Genomic DNA, 20131 nt, shown 5'->3' on the forward strand with positions numbered 1-20131 from the left:
CCCCCCCCCCCCCCCCCCCCCCCCCCACCCTCTCCCCCCCCCCCCCCCCCCCCCCCCCCCCCCGCCCCGGGAGTCATCAAAGTCCAGTGACAACACAAAAGTCAGGACAAATGGAGATGGCCTTGGCATCTTCAATGTCTGGCCAAGTTCTAACTGCTCCACAGCACCTGCTTCAGCTTCCTTCAGAGCCAATGGAACAAATTGTCCTCATCTACCCTCTGGAGGGGGAGGGAGGAATTTTCACATGCTTGGGATAGACATCCCCCTAACTCATCAATGGGTCTGAGGCCCATTGGTTACCTCCAACCTGGGTTAGCCCATCTGCTGAGACAGTTTTACCAGGGTGTGGCCACTGTGCATGCTATAGCTGCTTGGAGCCACAGGCGAGAGTTGGGTGAATCAGGTGGACACCACAGGTAGATGAGCAGCCCTGAAAAAGGCTCAGTAAGCCCTCACTCTAGAGGGAATAGTCCTCCTTGAACACCTCATAAACTCCTGTGAAATTTCAAATGGAAATTGAAGAAAGCCAGGGAGGATAGTAGCTGTAGAAGAGAAGGGAGAGCATTCCAGGCATTGGGAGGGGGGACAGCCAGAGAGAATGCCCAGAGCCAAGAGATGGAATGTCTAGTTAATGGAACAGCCAGGAGGCCAGTGTCACTGGATAGAAGAGTATGTGTTGGGGAGTAAGGTGTAAAAAGACTGGAAAGTTAGGAGGGGGCAGGTTATGAAGAGCTTTGAACGTCAAACAGAATACTTTGTTATTTGATCTTGGAGGCCAAAGGGAGTTTACTGAGCACAGTGGGGGAGGAAGTAGACGGTGACATGATCTTACCTGTACTTTAGGAAAATCACTTTAGTAGCTGAAAGGAGAGAGACTTGAGGCAAGATAGACCCACCAGCAGGCTACTGTAATAGTCCGGGAGTGAGGAGATGAGGAGATGCACCAGAGGGGTGGCAGTGTCAGAGAAGAAAAGATGGTCTATTGGAGAGATGTTGCGGAGATAAGATGAACAGTTCTTAGCAACAGATTGGATATGGGGGGGGTGAAAGATAGTGAGGAATCCAGGATGACTCCTAAGTTGGGAGTCTGAGGGACTAGGAGGGTGGTGATGACCTCTACAGTAATAAGGAAAGATAGGAGAAGAGAGAGAGGGTTTAGGGGGAGAGATAATAAGTTCTATTTTGGATATATTGAGTTTAAGATATCTGCAAATCTAGTTCAAGATGTCTGAAAGGCAATTGGAGATTAGAGATTGGAGAGATTGGGGCAGGAAAGGGAGATGTGAGAATCATCAGCATAGAGATGGTAATTAAATCCATGGGATCTGATGAGATAAGCAAGTGAAGTAGTGTAGAGGGAGGAGAGAAGAAAGCCAAGACAGAACTCTGAGGTACTGTAAATGTCCCTATAGTGGAGGGTGTGATTTGGAGGAGGATCTAGCAAAGGAGACAGAAAAGGAGCAGTCAGAGAGGTAGGAGGAGAACCATGAGAGAGTGGTACCCCAAAAATCTAGAGAGAAGAGAGTATCAAGGAGGAGAGGATGATCAGCAGTATAGATAACAGGCTGTATAAAAGTCAAAGAGAATGAGGATTGAGAAAAAAAAAAGGAATTATGAGAGCCAAATGTATAGCCTGCACAACAAAAATAATTGGCGAAATAGAAAATCTCAAGACTGAGGATGCAAATACATAGAGGTGAAGGACAATCTGGAAGAAGAGAAGCAAAAAATAATATTAAAAGAAAGTATGCTCTCCATACAAGCAAAATAAAATGACAGAATGTATATAGACAATTTAAGAATTATAGGGCTCCCAAGAGAACACAAGTCAAAAAAATCTGAACACTACAATGCAAAGAAATAATACAGAAAAACTGTCCAGAACTAACTGAACATAGAAAACAAAAGTGCCAATCAAAATAATTATAAATCACCTCCAGAAAAAAAGAACCTGAGGCTATAAACTCCAAGACACATAGTGGTTAAATTTAACAATCACATTGAGAAACAACAAATTTCACAAGTAACCAGGATAAAGACCTTCAAATATAAAGGAAAGGAAATTCAAACAATACAAGACTATTCTGCAACCTACAACACAGAAGGGAATGGAAGTGTGTTCAAAGAGCAATGGTGCTCAGGATGCAGGCCAATGTGCCCTGCCCTGTAAATCTGAATTTAACTATTAATGAAAAAAAGATGACTATTCAACAAAAAGAGTCATTCTAAGCATTTCTATAAAGAAAACCAGACCTGAAGAATTATTTGCCTTCCAAACATCTCAGACAACAGAAATACAAGAGGGTAAACCATAGGTTCCCAAAGTGGGCAATACCGCCCTTTGGGGAATGGGAATGATCCAGGAGGTGGTAGTAGCCTCGGGTGCAATTGGGGGGCATTGAATAAAAACAAAGGGTTGGTAGAAGAAGGAAAAAAGATAAGATAAGAAAATTTTGAAAAACCATTCGTACATGTTTCATCTGTTGTGTAACAGAATTAGTTGTCGTGATTACATTATTTTCTAGATAAACACACAAAATATAAGTTATAATGGATCAGTGGTCAAGTCTGCCAAAAGGTCTTAACAAGCAAATGTTGGCAGGCCAGCATGTTGTGCATTGTCGAGAAATCCAGCATGCATCAGCAGGAATATGTGTGTGTAATGACTTGTTTACAATATGATACTATATGGTTACATGATGCAATATTGCATCATCAAAATTTCAATGTAGGGGAAAAACCACAAATTTACAATAAATTATTAAATTTAAGATGCATCATTTAAAAAAAATATTTCATATTTTTGAAATGATATAATTTTTTTAAATAACCATTAAAGAGTAAAAGAAAGTAGATTTCCAGGGGGGAACTGAGTAATTTTTTTTTAAAAGGGGGATGGTAGGCCAAATAAGTCTGAGAACCTGTGGAGTAAACAAATAAAGCAATCAAGGAAAACAACAAAATAACAGGAGATACTATTAAGATAATTCTTTCTTGAGGAGACAAGGGTGAAAGCAGAAGTCAAATAGAACTGATGGTGAAGAAACATAGTAGACTAAATCTCACAAGAGGTGAATCAATATTTTTTGGTGAGACTAAATTAAGGGTCTATTGGAAAGCTAGATGGCACAGTGGATAGAGCACTAGGCCTGGAGTCAGAAAGGCCTGAGTTTAAATCCAACCTTAGACACTTACTAGCTATGTGATCCTGGACAAGTCACTTAATCCTATTTGTCTCCATTCCCTCATCTATAAAATGAACTGGAGAAAGAAAGGCAGACCACTCCAATATCTTTGCCAAGAAAACCCCAAATGGGATCACAAAGAGTTGGACACTACTGAAATGACTGAACAACAACAAATTGAAGGAATAAGATAGAGGGGAATATGTGATGTATCCTAATCAAATCAAGGCTAAAAATGAAGGAGAAAAAACTCCTATAGGCACTCAGGAAGAAGAGAGCCTACAGGAGAATGGGCAAGAAGGCAAAGAGAGGGATTGAAAAAGGGGGAAACCTTGTTTCAATGGTGAAAAGGGGTACCACTGATGATTCTCCTGTAAGAGAAGAGAAATGTTCTATAAACAGAGATGGGAACCTTACAATAGGTATTATCTGCAGGAATGTGGTGCTTTGAGATATGATTCATACTGTCTCAGAAGAAGGGGAATAGAAACTCCTGGGGCAACTGACACCCAAAAGAGGGGGAGGGCATGGAGCCAGGGAGGAAATTTTGAGGCAGATGAGGTGGGAAAATGGCCAAGGGGAGGGCAAAGGTCAATAATGAACAGCATAATCAGGGACATAGGAAGAATCCTACCATGGGGCAATATCCTCTCTATCACCTGCAGGAATTAATATTTCTAAGAATGAGACATAATAGAAAAAAGGATGTCAGCAAGATCTACAAGGCAACAACAGTGTTTAAAAGAGAACCCAAAATAGGTATCTCAAAAGGTTTAATTCCATGAGACATACAGAGAAAAAAGAATGACTAACTAAATGTGTGGGCCATGAATCAAAGGTAGACTAGACAGAAAGGGAAGATAAATAATGAAAAGAATGAAAGAAAGAACTTCTTTTTAGAAAAAAGGCACACAAAATGAAAATTTTTAAAACTAACAAAGTAATGTTCAGGAGGAAAAGAAAGAGAATTCTATTTGATTACTTAACCAAGAGGGGGAAAAGAAGGGAATAATTAAATAAAGAAACAAACAAACAAGAAAAAGAAACTAATAAGCAAAACTCCAAAAACTCGGAAAAGGAGCAAAAAATAGGAGACATGGCTTGAGGGTGAGGGGAAAAGAACTAGTGGGAATAGGGCCACCTTAAAAAAAAAGATTAAGGTAAAATAACTGAAGAGATATCATACTGTGTTTACAATGGGGGAAAAAAACCATAATTTGGACAAAAAACATCATTAGAAATAAATGGAGGAAAATATAAACCCAATTCATAACTTTAAATGTAATTGGATTAAACAATCCAATAAAATGAGAGTGACAGATTAAATAATACAACAAAACTCCACAATCTGTTTCTTACAAGAAACATTTTAAAAAAAAGATGTAAACAGAATGAAAATGAGGGGTCGGAAAAATTTTTTTATTATGAATCAAGTGAATCCAAAAAAGCAAGAGTTTATAATCATGCTATCAGACAAAACCAACAACAAACATTCAGAACATAAAAAGGGATAAACAAGGAAACTACATTATGCTGAAAGGGACCATAGGCAAACCAATATCAATATTAAACTTATATGCTTCAAATGCTATAGCATCTAAATTCAAAGAGGAAAAATGAATTGAGCTGTGAGAATACATAGACAGTAACACAGGAGGTAGAGACAGGATATTTCAATGTCCCTCTCTCAGTTCTGGATAAGTCTAATAGAAAGATAAACAAAAAGGAAATTATGGAATTGAATAAATTGCTAGAGAAACTAGAACTAAAAGACTTATGGTGTCTTCTAAATGGGCCTGCAAAAGAATATAAATATATCTCTACACCACATGGAACTTTTATAAAAATTGCCCATGTATTGCGGTACAGAGATATTGCAAACAAATGTAAAAAGGAAAAAGTCTTTATATCCTTTACAGACCATAATACAATAAAAATAGAAAAATTTTAGGGACCACAAACAAAAGATACAGATCCAAATGGAGACTTAACAATGAAATCTTATATAATGAGTGGTCAAAGAACAAATCATAGAAACAATAACTATGTAAAAAAATTGTAATGATGAAACAACATATCAAAATTTCTCGGATGCAGCTAAAGCAGTCCTCAGAAGGAAAAGCATATCCTTTGAGTCATTAACAAAATAGAAAAAGAGAAGATTAATGAGTTGAATATGCATTTTTAAACAAATCTAAAATAAGCACAAAAGAGGAGATATTAAAATCAAAGAAATAGATACATTGGAAACTAAAAAACTATAGAAATGATCAATAAAATTCATAGCTGATTTTTTGAAAAGATTTATAAAATTGATAAGCCTTTATCCAATCTGATTAGAAAGTATAGGCCAGAAAATGAAATCGTTGATGTAGCAAATGAGCCAGGTGAAATCACAACAAAACCAGAAGAAATGTTAACAAAACTGAGAACACAAATTGCCCCTAGCAGTCTTTCTTCTGCAGCAAGAGGGGGAAAATGAGTAGTCAGAGCGAGGTCACTCCTCCTTTCACCTTAGGCTGGAAATCAGGTGGTGCAACAGGAGGTGGAAGGCTGGTAGGCAGTGGAGATAAACTTGACACCTCTTTGCTGCCTTCCATCTGGGGATGCTCGGAGCTGGAGGGAGAAGGTGGACAAAAGTTGGTCCTCTTCTCAACTGGATAACTGGTTCATGGAGTGCATGGAGGAAAGTAAATTGTAAGAAGACTGGAAAAGCCAAAAGGGGGAAGTTGTGAAGAGCTTTAAATGCCAAAATATATCCTGGAGGTATTGAGAAACCACTGAAATTTATTAATAAGGGTGATGATGTGGTCAGAACTATGCTTTAGAAAAATCACATTGGAAACTATAGAGGATGAATTGGAGTGGGTGAGACTTGAGGCAGAAATACCAATTGGAGAGCTATTATAATAGTCCAAGTAAAAGGTGATTTGGGCCTGAACTAGGCTGGTAGTTGTATGAGTAGAGAGAAAAGGACACATAGAGAAGATGGGAAGATAGAAATGACAGAATTTGACAACAGATTGGACTTGCAGAATGAGTACAAGTGAGAAATTGAGGATGACAGCCTGGATAACCAACAGAATAAAGGATTCAAAGAGGTCAAGGAGAACAGTAGCTAAACATTAGAAAGAGAGGCAGAATGTGCTATAAATCACACATTTTTAGAATGTTTATAAACTTGAATTTAGCTACTGATTCTCTGAGTGGTAGGTCTTTGCCAATGATCTCCCATTTAGAGTTCATGAGATGAAAAGATGTCAGAGCCAGTAGGGAGCTTGAAGATAATAAGATCCTACCTAGAAGGGATCTTAGAACTCATGTAGTTCAATCCCATTATTTTACAAGAAAACTGATTGGTGCTCATATAGCTGCAAAGTGGCAAAGCTAGGATTCAAACCCAAGTCCTCATCCATTCACCTTGCTGCCCCCACCACCACTAGGTCAATTCAACAAATACATGTCTTTCAAAAAGCCTCTGACTATTAATCAAGTAATGTTTATAGCTAGAAACAAATTTATGTGTCTAATGTTTGGAGAATGTCATTAAATTATGGGAGTATGATTGTAAAGTATAACACCTTGTTATACTAATTGGATTATTTTAAGCCTATAGGAGCAATATAAAGACCCTCTAAGGTCAACATGGCTCCCTTCTCTTCAACATTAGGGATTTTATCTTAGATGAAAAGTCTTGAGTTCAGTCACAACTACTCTGAAGGTAAGAAAATTTTCTAACATTTAGGCAGAGATCCTAATGTCTGCCTAACATTACTTTTATGTCTATCTCCAGTCAAGCCCTGGTCTCATTGTGGTTGAGACTAAATTCACTTTTCTGGAAAATGTGAAGTAATGAAAACAGTAATGAAATATTACATATTACATATCATATCATATCATATATAATTTCTTGTATATTATATTAATTATATTGTCTGTGGATAGACAGGCACCAAGAAGGGAAAGTTGAGGAAAGAGTCAGCTTTTTCTCTGGATTTCTCTCAACCCACGTCTTTTGTTCCTAGACGGGTATAGATGATACAGATATAGACACACGTACAATCCACACCCAGACCCAGACATGGTTATAGATAAAGATATAGATAGAAATGCAAATACAGATATAAACAGATACAGATATAAATGCAGATACAGATATAGACAGATTACAGACACAGACAGACACGAATATGGATATAGATAGTCACAAACACAAATATAGATATAGACACAAACCCATACCCAGACCCAGATATAGACAGATGCAGATATAGACACAGATATAGATATAAATCTAGGCATAGATCTATATCTATATATGGACATCTATATGGATATCTATATGGACAGACATAGATACAGATATTAATAGAGCTGTCAATATCAATATTGATATAGAGCCAATGAACTTCCTCTATATTACCTACGTCTACCAACTCAGTTCTTCACCTCTCTCTTCAGGAGTGTGCTGGAGAGCCAAACTTGATCCAACCTCTACAATAAAAGTGGTCCTAACTAGCTTGAAAATAGCTCATATTCTCAGCCAATCAGAACAGGATTCTTATTCAACACCACTGCAATTCTAAGGACTTTTTTACATTTAGTCTAAGCCCTCTGAGCAAGATTGATTGGGCATCTTATCACTTTTTTAAATGGAGTGGAGTTGAATAAATTGAGTTACCCCGCCTTCACAAAAGGAATATTATTGAATAGAAGGATTGTATAGCATCTCATCTGGACTCATTCTTTCAACCTGACTTGCAGTGGCAGATTGGGTCTCTGAAGGACAATGACTATTTCTCTGCTCAAGGTTCAACAAGTAACCCTGAGGTGTTGGGGTACTTAATACTCTCATTCATGATCTCCCCTCTGGTATGCTCCCTAATATCTATTAACAAAGTAATATTAGTCCAACACCAATCATCCAGTTGATAATTAGCTTTTACAAAAGGACACACATGGAAAAGCTATGGAAAGGACAGAGGTTACTAAGACATCTCCCAAAACTGGGGGCACACACTCTCCCCTCTACATATCATCAGTATCTGGGGATAGTGGGTTCAATTTCAATTGGTGAGTACAAAATATTTCCCCTGTAGAAATGGAATGAATAATGAATTTACTAATCACCCTGATTTGCTTATTATTAAGCTTCCTTATTATCCAAGAGAGGCTGAAATAACCTGGGAATCAAAATCAGCCAATCAGGAGGCAGAATGAGTGTTACTCAAGTTTAACATATCTACCAGTGATCCTTTTCAGTGTCCACTGGGCAAACCTGGAACACCTCTGTTGGGCCGGCAACCACAGGGCCAGCTCAAACTGGTTTATACTGGCCTCAGACGGACAGAGATTGCACAAACATCCTGGTTCCAGGTACTCTGTATTCCTCCTATTCTCCTGCCTCCCTCTGTTGTAAAATCATATAAATCACTCCCTAAACCCCCACTCTTCGAAGCAGCAGCCTAGGTTCTGCTCTTTCCTGCATGCACATGTGCTGCACTCATCAATAAATGCTTCTGGGTTTTGCACTTGAACTATGCCTCCATTCTCTATGTTCAGGCAGATGCTGTACCCCAATTAATCAAATTGCCAAGTAATCATTTGGTGTCAGAAGTGGAATTGGATTGTGGGTTCAGGATGATCACCCCCTACCACTGCAGAAATTGAGGTTGGCCAGCTGGAACCCTTTGTGTTCTGTCTTCTGCGGATGATATGGTAAGTCCCCTGCCCCAACTCCAATCCCGGGCTCCCATCTCTTCTGGTTGAGTGAGGACCTGGTAAAGACCTCAGGAGGTGACTACAGGCCACCTACAGGTAAGAGCTCTCTGTTCCTATGGCTAAAAGCCATTTGTTTTAGTTTTTAGTCCTATGGCCATCTGTCTTAGTTCTATGGCCCTAAAAACCATTTGTCTCACACCATGGGTAATAATAACAATCACAATAATAATAACAATAACAATAACAATAACAATAGCTCTGAGAAACCAGTTAATAATTGTCCTCCCATCCGGACAGCAACATACTGCATATTTCAGCCATCTGGTCCTGATACTTGTAAGTTTACATCATGGGCCCAAAACCTGCAGGTATGTAACTAGTTGGCAGAAATTGACCCAAGACAACCTCCAGCACTGTTGGCCAACTTGGGGTTCTTTTTATCGGGATAAAATGAATTACCTTAAGAACCCACTTCAGGCTTTCTGTGGGAGATTAGGTTACAAACAAAGAGAAAAATTTAAAAAACCACTTTTTTTCCTGTCGTTTCAGCTTTGGCTTTGTTGGAGTTACAGAAGTAAAGTTAGATAATCAAAATTTGTAGAACTGCTAAAAACAACTTGGCAGATTTTGAAGGTTTGAAGATTAATCATTAAGGAGTTTGAAGAGTTATCATTTTTATGATTGCAAGGGAGAACTCCTGGGATTTTAGGTAATTGCAGGAACTCACTCCCTTCTGAAATATCTTAGCAAGTGGGGTACTACTCTGTAGAATTTGTTTTAAGGAAAAATAAGAATTAAATTCTATAAAAGTTAAAAGTAAAAAAAAATTTCCCTGAAGATGGATAGCTTCATTGTTCTAGGGAAATGAAGGAAGTCAGCTAGTTTGGAAGTAATCCCAGAGTGAAGAGAAAAAAAATACAGTTTGCTCCTTATAGCCAAAATGACAAACCAGCCTCACGATTAGACAAATCAGGGAGAAACGAATAGACAAAATAATAAGAAAAAGATGTAATGTAAAAGTTTTCTAATTAAATGGAATAGTAAATTTTGAGAAAAGCAACAGAATTAGACTGTTGTCTCTAAGAATTAAATAAATATGTATATGATTGGCTTCCAAATTTATCTATCATGGAAATTCAGGCTTTGAGTATGTTTTAGTAATAAGTTCTCAAAATTGGATTAAGAATTTTACACATAAATTGTATTGACAATGATAAAGAAAGTGAAATTATTCTCCCATTTTTAAAGTATCTGTGATCATATTAAAGGGCAGAAAAGTTCATTTTACAGTTAGACCCTCAGGAATTTTTAAAGATTCTTATGTCAGGTACAGGGTTTAGGTAAGGATAGAAACAGCAATTGGTATATAAACTGAAATTCTCTGAAGTTTCAAATTTGGAATACCCAATTTAAGTAATTGTCAGAATTATTTAAGAATCTCTAGATTTGGAACTAGAGCCTGAGAATAAAGCCTATTGTCCAAGAAAAGATATCTAGAGACAACTACATGAGACATTTGGGACTCAAAATGTGCTGGTTAAATGGACATTGAGAATGGGTCACTAGGAAACAAGGAAACTTGATGTTAGTTAATATTGATGATAATTATTGTATTGCTTTGATCTTTTATTCCATGATGTTTATGTTTAACTTTCTTGATTACTTCGGTGACATGTAAATCTCTCTTCTCAAAACTAGTCCAGGAGCAGCTAGGTGGCGCAATGGATAGAGCACTGGGCTTGGAATCAGGAAGACTCATCTTCGTGAGTTCAAATCTAGCCTCAGATACTAGCTGTGTGACCCTAGACAAGTCACTTAACCCTGTTTGCCTTAGTTCCTCATCTGTAAAATGAGCTGGAGAAGAAAATGGCACACCACTCCAGTATCTTTGGGGCAGCTAGGTGGCACAGTGGATATAGCTCTGGCCTTGAGTCAGGAGGACCTGAGTTCAAATCCAGCCTCAGACACTTGACACTAGCTCTGCGACCCTGAGCAAGTCACTTAACCCTGATTGCCTCACCAAAAAGCAAAAAAAACAAACCAAAACAAAAAAAAAAACACCTAGTCCATTGTGAGCCTTCTAAGTAGTTTGATCTGTAACCTGACATTAATGTAACTTAATGTAATTATGATAATGAGTTTATGAAAAACTTTATGCCTTGTTTGAAACTAGTCCTGTGTGCTTGCTTAGAGATCTTTAACCAAGGACCTATGTTATGCTGACCAGAAACTCAGATCCAAGGATTGATACAAGGAGTATTCTCAAAATTGTCCATCATTGCTAAGGGGATGGATTAAGAAAGCAGTGGATTTGCACCTCATAGTCACCAGAGACCCTCTCCCTCTGATCCCTTTAACTCCTCTCATTTCAGATCAGATTCCCAAATAAAGGTGTTGGAAAAAATGCTGGAAAATGTAGGAAAACTTGAATTATGTTCCAGTTGCAGAAATTTATTAGCTGTGTAATCTTAAGCAAGTTATCTTATCTCTGTTTGCCCCAGTTTCCTGATCTGTAAAGAGAAAAATAATAATGGTACCCACTTCCCAGGATTGTTGTAAGGATCAAAATAATATAATGATTGTAAAGTGCTTAACACTAAGCACTATATTATTATTATTTCTTTAATTGAATGTAATTGTTATAAATCTAAAGTGCATTTAAAATGCCAAAGGTAATAAGATTAATTATTTTATAGGGGATAATTTGGGAATGCAATTAACTGAATTGATGTCATCTAAAGTTTTGTTTCATGTTTAAGATACATGATATTATTTATGTTATCATATTTCTAAATTTTCTTACATTGTAAAATTTGAGGGACCATTGTAACAGAAATGCTTTAGACAAAATAACTTTTTAATCTGGATGAATTAAGTTTTTAAAAGGATGTGATAAAAATAGATATTTGAAAACTGTTAAATATTTAATGAGGTATATTTTGTTATGAAACAGATAATAATTACTACTACTATTATTACTATAATAGCAAATTTTCATTCGAAAATTTTGGGCTATTATGAAAGAGTATAGGGTGGTTTATGAGTCAACTATCAGGTATTTGCTGTATGTCTGAAGCCCCAGAATATATGAGGTAAAAATTCTTGGGACTATAATTTACTATTGTTTTGAGCTTTGATTACAGGGATAGTTGTCTGAATTGTCATGAAGCCAGTGGTAGAAAATGGCATGTGCTGCAGTCTGGGAACTGCTAAAGGTGGATGTCTGTGCCTGGGAAAAATTTTAGGGATGACCTCAGCGTGACCTAATGTAGGATTCTCTTGACTAAAAGGAAATTTCCCCACCTAGTTAATCTTGAGACTCACTTTTAACACCTTGTATGAGATAAACTCTCCTCTGTTAAGTTTCTTAGACTCCCAATGGACTGTGTCTTGATTCTTGAAGGCCAGTCCCTCCAGGCATATACAAAGGATGGAATGCATGTAGGGTCCTGACCCAGAAACATGGGGGAAATTTCTACCCTCTTGATTATTATAGCAAGACTCTTGATACTATGACCAAAGCACTCCCAAGGTGCTTGTGAGCAGTTGTGGCAGCAGCTGATTTGGTCGAGTCTGTTGTTGATGTGGGATTGGATTCCTTTTGACTGTATTTGTTCCCCATGCAGTAGATGCTTTATTTAATAGTCACCACACTTAGCATCTTTCAGTCAGCCACCTCACCATGTTAGAAGCTGGTCTCCTCAACAAGCCCAGCATCACCACTGAGCCCATGTGAAGATGATAAAGCCCAATGGTGACCTGACTGCAGTCATCCAGAAGGGTCAGAAGCCACTGACTGCAGTTGTAGACAAGAGTTCATCCCAAGAGATGAAGAAGATGACATCCAGTGTAGACAACGGTCCTAAGACTCAAGATATGGGCTGAATAATGCCAAATATTTTATCTTGCTTTGCTATTGCATTTTTGTGAATGCCTTCCTGCATCTTTTGATGGGAATCTTTGGAGCTCCAGTGGCTGTCTTCTTCCTTATTACCTTGATTTCTTATTACTTTCTGGGGATCTCCATCTACCGGCCCTTACTATGATTCCCCTAATTAGGTTGTTACTGGTTGCTCCCCACTGTCTTGCTAGGCCCTCACAAGCCCCAGCCTCAGGGCCAACTTGACCTCATCCCTATTGCTGGGATTTCTGTGGGTATGCCCCACCCCCACTGATGCAGCCCCTTCAAGGGTCTGCCTGACAGCTTATCATTGGTTGGGTACCCCATGTCAGGTGTGACATCTCAATTTTGGAGCAAAATAATGGCTGGTGGACTGTCCTCCACATGATGCTCCCAGGGTTTGGGATTTATTCCCTTGAAGCAGCAGTTTGCAATTTATCATGTGAGATCTTGGAATCCTTCATCATCACTTCCCAGGCCCTCTACAAGATTCAGGAAGAAATAGATTTCCTCTCTGCCATGGTCCTTCAAAATGCCCTCACCACCATGCAGGGGAGTATTTCTACCTATACGGATGAGGAATGTTGCTTCTATGTCAACCAATCTGGTTTTATTCATGATGATATCAGCCTACTCAGGGAGAAGGTCAACCTCTTTGATTCCTTGGGGCAATGGTATAGTGACATCTTTAATTGGCTCCCCGGAGAAATAGGCTCTCTGCTCTATTTTTTTCACCCCCTTGCTGCCCTCATCATTATAATATCAGTCTATGCTGTAGTCAACTGCCTCTTCATGCTTGCTTCACACCATTCTGCCGCAGTAGTTGACAAAATCATGTTCCACCAAATTTTGACCCCTTGGTCTTTGGGTGGTCTTCAAACCACCTTGAGGGAATGAGAAATTTAAAGGAGGGAATGAGAAAATTAAAGACCAATTTCCCTAATGAATATAGATGCAAAAATTTTGAATAAAATATTAGCAAAAAGATTACAGCAATTATCAGCATAATTGACCATATCAACAACAAAACTAACAGAAACCACATGATGATTTCAATAGATGCAGTTCCAACTGCGTAATAAATTGGGCTTTTAACTTCATCCCTCCTGAGTCCGAATGAGTTATTTCTCATAGGTAGGATGAGCTAATATAATAAAAAAATAATAAAAATATAAAAAATATAATAAAAACAATTCTACCTAAATTAATTTACTTATTCAGTGCCATACCAATCAAACTACCAAAAATTATTTTATAGAGCTAGAAAAAATATTTATCTGGATTTATCTGGAAGAACAAAAGATCCAGAATATCAAGGGAACTAATGAAAAGAAATGCTAGGCAAGGTGGCCTAGCCATACCAGATCTTAAATTGTATTATAAAGCAGCAATTATCAAAACTACTTGGTACTTGGGGCAGCTAGATGGCACAGTGGATAGAGCACCGGCCCTGAAGTCAGGAGGACCTGAGTTCAAATCCGGCTTCAGACCAAACACTTGACACTTACTAGCTGTGTGACCCTGGGCAAGTCACTTAACCCCAATTACCTTAAAAAAAAAAAAAGAAATAGAGTGGTGGATCAGTGGAATCGTTTAGGTATGCAAGACATAGTAATCAATAACTATAGTAATCTGTTTGATTAAACCCAAAAATCCCAGCTTCTGGGATAAAAACTCACTATTTGACAAATACTTCAGGGAAAACTAGAAAAGAGTATGGTAGAAACTAGGCATAGACCAAAATCTTAAACCATACACCAAAATAAAGTCAAAATGGGTCCACGATTTAGACATAAAGGCTGATATTATAAGCAAATTGAGAGAGCAAGGAATAATTTACCTGTAAGATTTATGGAGAACAGAATAATTTATGAGCAAACAAGAGATAGAAAACATTATGAAATGCAAAATGGATTAGCAAAAATCCCTACCTTGTGGATAGGGAAATATATTTATTGTCCTAGATAGGCAGAAGTGGTCATGACAGTGTACATATCTCCATTCCTAAAACACGAGAGAAGGAGTACATACTCAGGAGAGAGAACATTTATTTCTACTCAGTGAATATCTTAGATCCTTACATTGCTGAGAAGGGTTAAGTCTATCAATATTAGTCATTGCACAACATGGCTGTTACTGTGTATTAATATACTTTTAATAAATGAGGTTGTCACTACTGCTTATGAATGTTATATATGATTTCCATAAAAAATACAAATAATTTAGCACAACTTAACAAAATAATATTTCTCAGGTACAAATATATTTTTATATGTTTTCAGAGGATGAGGAGAAGAGGGAAAATAGACATTTATATAACACCTATTAGTGGAGGGGAAAATGAGGTGGGGGTGGGGCAATGTTTGAACCTCACTGTCAACAGAATTGGTTCAAAGAGCGAAGATTATATATACACACTCCTTTGGGTATAGAAATGTATTTTATCTAATAGGGAAATAGGAGAGGAAGGAGAAAAGAGATATAAGGGGAAGAAAATAAATGGGAGGGTAGGTTAAGGAAGCAAAACAGACTTTTGAGGAGGGACAAGATAAAGAGAGAGGAGAAACAGGAGAAAATAGGATCGAGGGGAATATACTAATTATAGCTGTGACTATGAATGGAATAAGTAACGAATAAAACAGAAGGGGATAGCAGAATGGATTGGAAGCCAGAATCTAATAATGTTATATTTATATATACACAAGAGACACCCACAGAAGACTTGAGTTAAAATAAAGGGCTAGAGCAGATTGAGTATGCTTCAGCTGACATAAAAAAGGCGGGGGTAGCAATCATAATCTTGGACAAAGCAAAAGCGAAAATAGATCTAATGAAGAGATGATCAGGGAAATTACATTGTGCTAAAAAGTTCCATAGGATTGTTGTAGGGAGAAAAATTAGTATTTGTAAAATCTTTTGCAAACTTTAAAGCTATAAAAGTGCTGGGTGTTAGTAGTATTACCTCTGAATCTGTCACTAGTGACAAGAGTGTCTTCATGGGCTTTACTTTGTTTCTGATCTGCTTCTAAGCAGTCAGCAGTGAAGGTATTCCAATTTCTCCATGAGCTAGGAACTCCCTTTTTGTAGTAAAGCTTCCTTGAGCAGTTTAACTTCCCAAATTATATTCATTATCACTATTAGTCTCAGATTAGCCAGGTTTTATAACATGTGCCTTCCAAAGACAGATAGTGCCCCACCTCAAGCTATAATAGAACCACAAAAAATGGATAAAATACTTGAAAATCAATAAAACATCTTATACCATATTCCACAATACATTCTGAAGGAAAACATGACATTAAAATGAAAGATTGTAGTATTAAACAATGAAAAGAGAAACAGAAGAGATAGACGCAATCACAAAAGAGAAAATAGATAATTTTGGTTACGTATAACTGAAAAACTTGTACACAGACAAAATTTATGCACCTAGGATACAACAACAACAACAAGGATAAGAAAGGAAGCAATTGAATGAGGGAAAATTCTTGGCATCAAATTTCTTTAATAAAGGTTTGGCATCTAAGAAGCACATGTGCGCACACACACACATGTACACATGACTAAAAGCCATTTCCCAATAAATAAGTCAAAGGATATAAAACAAATAGTTCTCAAAAGAATTGCAATATTCATAACCACATGAAAGAATGCTCCAAATCACTAATAAGGGAAATGAAAATCAAAACAACCTTGAGTTTTCACTTCATACCCTAAAAATTGGCAAGGATGACAAAAAATTAATAGTCAATGTTGGCAGGGTTGTAGAATGATAGGTACACTAATACATTGTTGGTGGAGCTGTGAAATAGTACATCTATTTTGGAAAGCAATTTGGAATTGTGCAAATAAAGTGACTAAAATATTCATTCCCTTTAAATAAGAGACTCCATTATGCATGGAGCTTATACCCCAAGAAAGCAATTGATAGGGTCTCCTATACACAATATAGTAGCATCTTTTTTTTTTCCTTTAAAATAGGGATAACTATGATGATGTAAAAAAACCTTATTTTTTAAATCAATAAATCATAAATTCTAATGTTCAAAATAGCATGTGTTATGTGGTATAGGTTTGATTGAAACATAGTCAAGTCATTAATATACCTTTATTAGATATAGCAACTGAACAAATATTCCCATAAAAAGCCAAATAAGGTACATCTTAGTATATCAAATAGACTGCACACCCACACAATATAACTTGTTTTACAGATGTTTTTTCAGGGGTACGATGAGAAGATTTTCTATGGATAAACCCCAAAAGTGAGCTTCATCCCAGGAGAAATCTAAGGCTTCAAAGGGTGGTTTTGTCAACCTTCAAAGGAAAAAACATAGAGGGGCCTCAAGGGCTTCACTCTTTTATAAGCCAGCAGAGTTGGATGACTTTTCTGACAAATATCCATCCTCCTAAGAGTCAAACCCCCAGTCACTGAATCACCCCATCCGCCATAGCAAGGCTTCTAAAGCTTTTTGTGTAATGGACCCCCTTAGTCTAATGGAACCTATCAACCCTGTCTCAGAATGTTTAATGCACAAAACAAAATGCGTAGAATTGTAAGAGAATGAAATACATTAAAATTTATCAAAATATTAAAAACAAAAGTTTACAGAACCAGGTTAAGAACCCATGTTCTATAGGGAAATACAGTCAAACGTTTCAAAAAAAGACTAAGTTGATAAGAGAACTTCGTTCCATCACTCCTAACAAAACTTCTATATAAACGCTTAACTCCTGATAAGATAGAGGAAGTTGAACTCAGCAAAGGGACTCTAGATCAGTGCCCTACCTGAGCAGCCAAGATTCTGAGATGTATGTAAAGTAAGTGGTCCAGTGGTGGAGAACCTGCAGCCCAGAAGGCACATGTGGCCTTCTAGGTCTTTGGGTGCAACCCTTTGACTGAATTCAAATTTACAGAATAAATCCTTTTATTAAGTGGATTTGTTCTGTGAAGTTTGGATTCAGTCAAAGGGCACACATGAGGGCCTAGAGGGCCACATGTGGCCTTGAAGCCACAGATTTCCCACCCCTGTGAGTCCCTTGGGGAGGGAGGGTTGGTTTCATCGAGTGAAGGTGGTTGTCAGTGCTATGTGAAGTTGAAGCAATTGGACTTTAAAGCAGAGTTTGAATATGGTCCAACATAGATTCCAATTTGTGGAAAAAACCATTTTACCACTTGTTTTCAGTCACCTGTAATTGAGTCTCTTGGACAATTATTATCATTATCAACTCTTTGTTAGTCTTAGGTCTGAAGGCTTAGGTAAATGAACTTGTTAAGAATTGGGGATACATGGGCAAATAACAAGAGATCTGGAGGTGTTATCTTCATTTTGAAAGCAAGGAGAGAAGAGGGACCAAAAGAAGTCCTTGGAAGGCAATAGCCGATATGCCATAGATAAGCAACCCATCTGTAACATTGTAAAATGATATATGTCCATTTTCATAATCAAGGAAAATGCCGGTCTTTTGCAGGGGCTTCTTTATGTGAAAGTTATCCTCAATTTATAAGTTTGCAAGGGAGAAGTTATCAACAACTTTGAAGGTTTTCAGGGCAATTAGTTCTCCAGGTAACAATGGAGGGCTCCCCTTCCTGCTAATGGAGTCTTTACAGATCCCCACTTCTCATTCAGTCATGCCGGCCACCTCCACTTCCCAGTAGTGTATACCTGAAGTGAAACTCTGAGCACTCAACACAGTGGCAGAATAGGTAAATCTCTCTGGGTAGTCAGGTACATTCTAGGGGACACATGAGTGTTTCACACTCTTTAGATCAGGAGACACAATGAGATAGGGACTGGCTGTTTCAGGATCCAATATTATATCTCTCTAGAAGGTCATCATCATTTCCCTCAGTCCAGTGACAGGGCATATTGTCCATTTGGGGAAATCATCTTGTTGATATTGAAGTAGCAGCACTTCACTCTTATTCAACGTGTCTTTCACATACAGGACCATTTTCAAATCTAGCTTCTTAAAATCCATTCCTAGTTGTATGGGTATTCTTCGTAGGTCTTGAACTTGTTGGGACAGTTTTAACTCAATCTTCTTTAATTTTTCCAAGTTCTTTCTTTCTTTCTTGTTCAGTCTTTCTGTGCTGCCGTTCTTCCTTCCTCAAGAACTGGTACATTCTACTATATTTTGTTACAACAGCCTGTTTCATAATCTGCACATTTGTCTTACTCCATGTATACTTCTCTTTATCCTCAGCTAGTATAATTTCAGTCTTATTTATTTTTTCCCATAAATCATTTAACATCTCGGTGTTTATCCAGATCATTCTCAGTAGCTGTTTCCAAGGGAAGGACTCCAAGAATGGCAAATAATTTTCAGAGTGGACTATGTTGATCTGCACAGAACAGTTACTGTTCTTCTTGTATTTGTCGCAGGTGATCAGGCTGCTGATGTGCTCTCAGAAGCAGAATGTTCAATAAATCCAAAGATGGGATGTGATGAGGTCTAGAGGTTAGGGGTGCTGGAACCCCAAGATTGCGACACACGGGTCCTGACCAAAAGAATTCTACCCAAGCCTTCTTTCTGCCAAAAACAAGGTTTATTAAAGATCCGCCATATTGTCAGACCCTTGAGGAATCTAGGAGTCTGCAAGTATTGGCTAGATTCTAAGAATCTGAGCAGTGGCTAGATTATAAGAATCTGAGACTTAACAATGAATTCTTAAGTAATGAGTAGGTCAAAGAACAAATCATAGAAAAATTAATAACTATGTAAAAGAAAATGATAATGACTGAACAACATTCCAAAATTTCTGGGATACATCTACAGTAGTCTTCAGGGGGAAAATCATATCTTACAGTCATACATTCACAAAATGCAAAAAGAGAAGATTAATGAACTGAGTATGCATTTTAAAAAATTAGAAAATAAAAAACTAAAATAAGCACAAAAAAGGAGATTAAAAATTAGAGGGGAAATAAATTGGAAACAAAAAATCCACAGAAATGATAAATAAAACTAAAAGCTGGTTCTTTGAAAAGACCAATAAAATTAACAAACTCCTTAGCTAATCTGATTAAAAAGAAGAGGGCAGAAAATCAAGTCAATAAAATAGCAAATGAGCAAGGTGAAATCACAGCAAGACCAGAATAAAAAGAATAATCAGAATATATCATGCACAGTTACATGCTAACAAAACTGAAAACACAAAAGAAATAGAGAAATACTTTCAAAAATATAAAACACCCAAACCATCAGAATATCAGATAAAGATCTTAAATAACCTGATCTCAGAAAAAGATCTAGTTGTAAAGGAACTACCAAAGAAAAAGTCTCCTGGTCCTGATTGATTCACAGAAGAATTCTATCAAAC

General features: G+C 37.4%; 1 pseudogene; it reads right to left on the minus strand.

Annotated features, from left to right (window-relative positions):
• LOC114025516 overlaps positions 1-19084 on the minus strand; it is a 30719-nt pseudogene extending 11635 nt beyond the window's left edge.
• Between the last annotated feature and the right edge of the window lie 1047 nt (positions 19085-20131).

This window comes from Vombatus ursinus, unplaced genomic scaffold, assembly GCF_900497805.2.
Source record: "Vombatus ursinus unplaced genomic scaffold, bare-nosed wombat genome assembly UNPS02014831.1, whole genome shotgun sequence".
NCBI lineage: Eukaryota > Metazoa > Chordata > Mammalia > Diprotodontia > Vombatidae > Vombatus > Vombatus ursinus.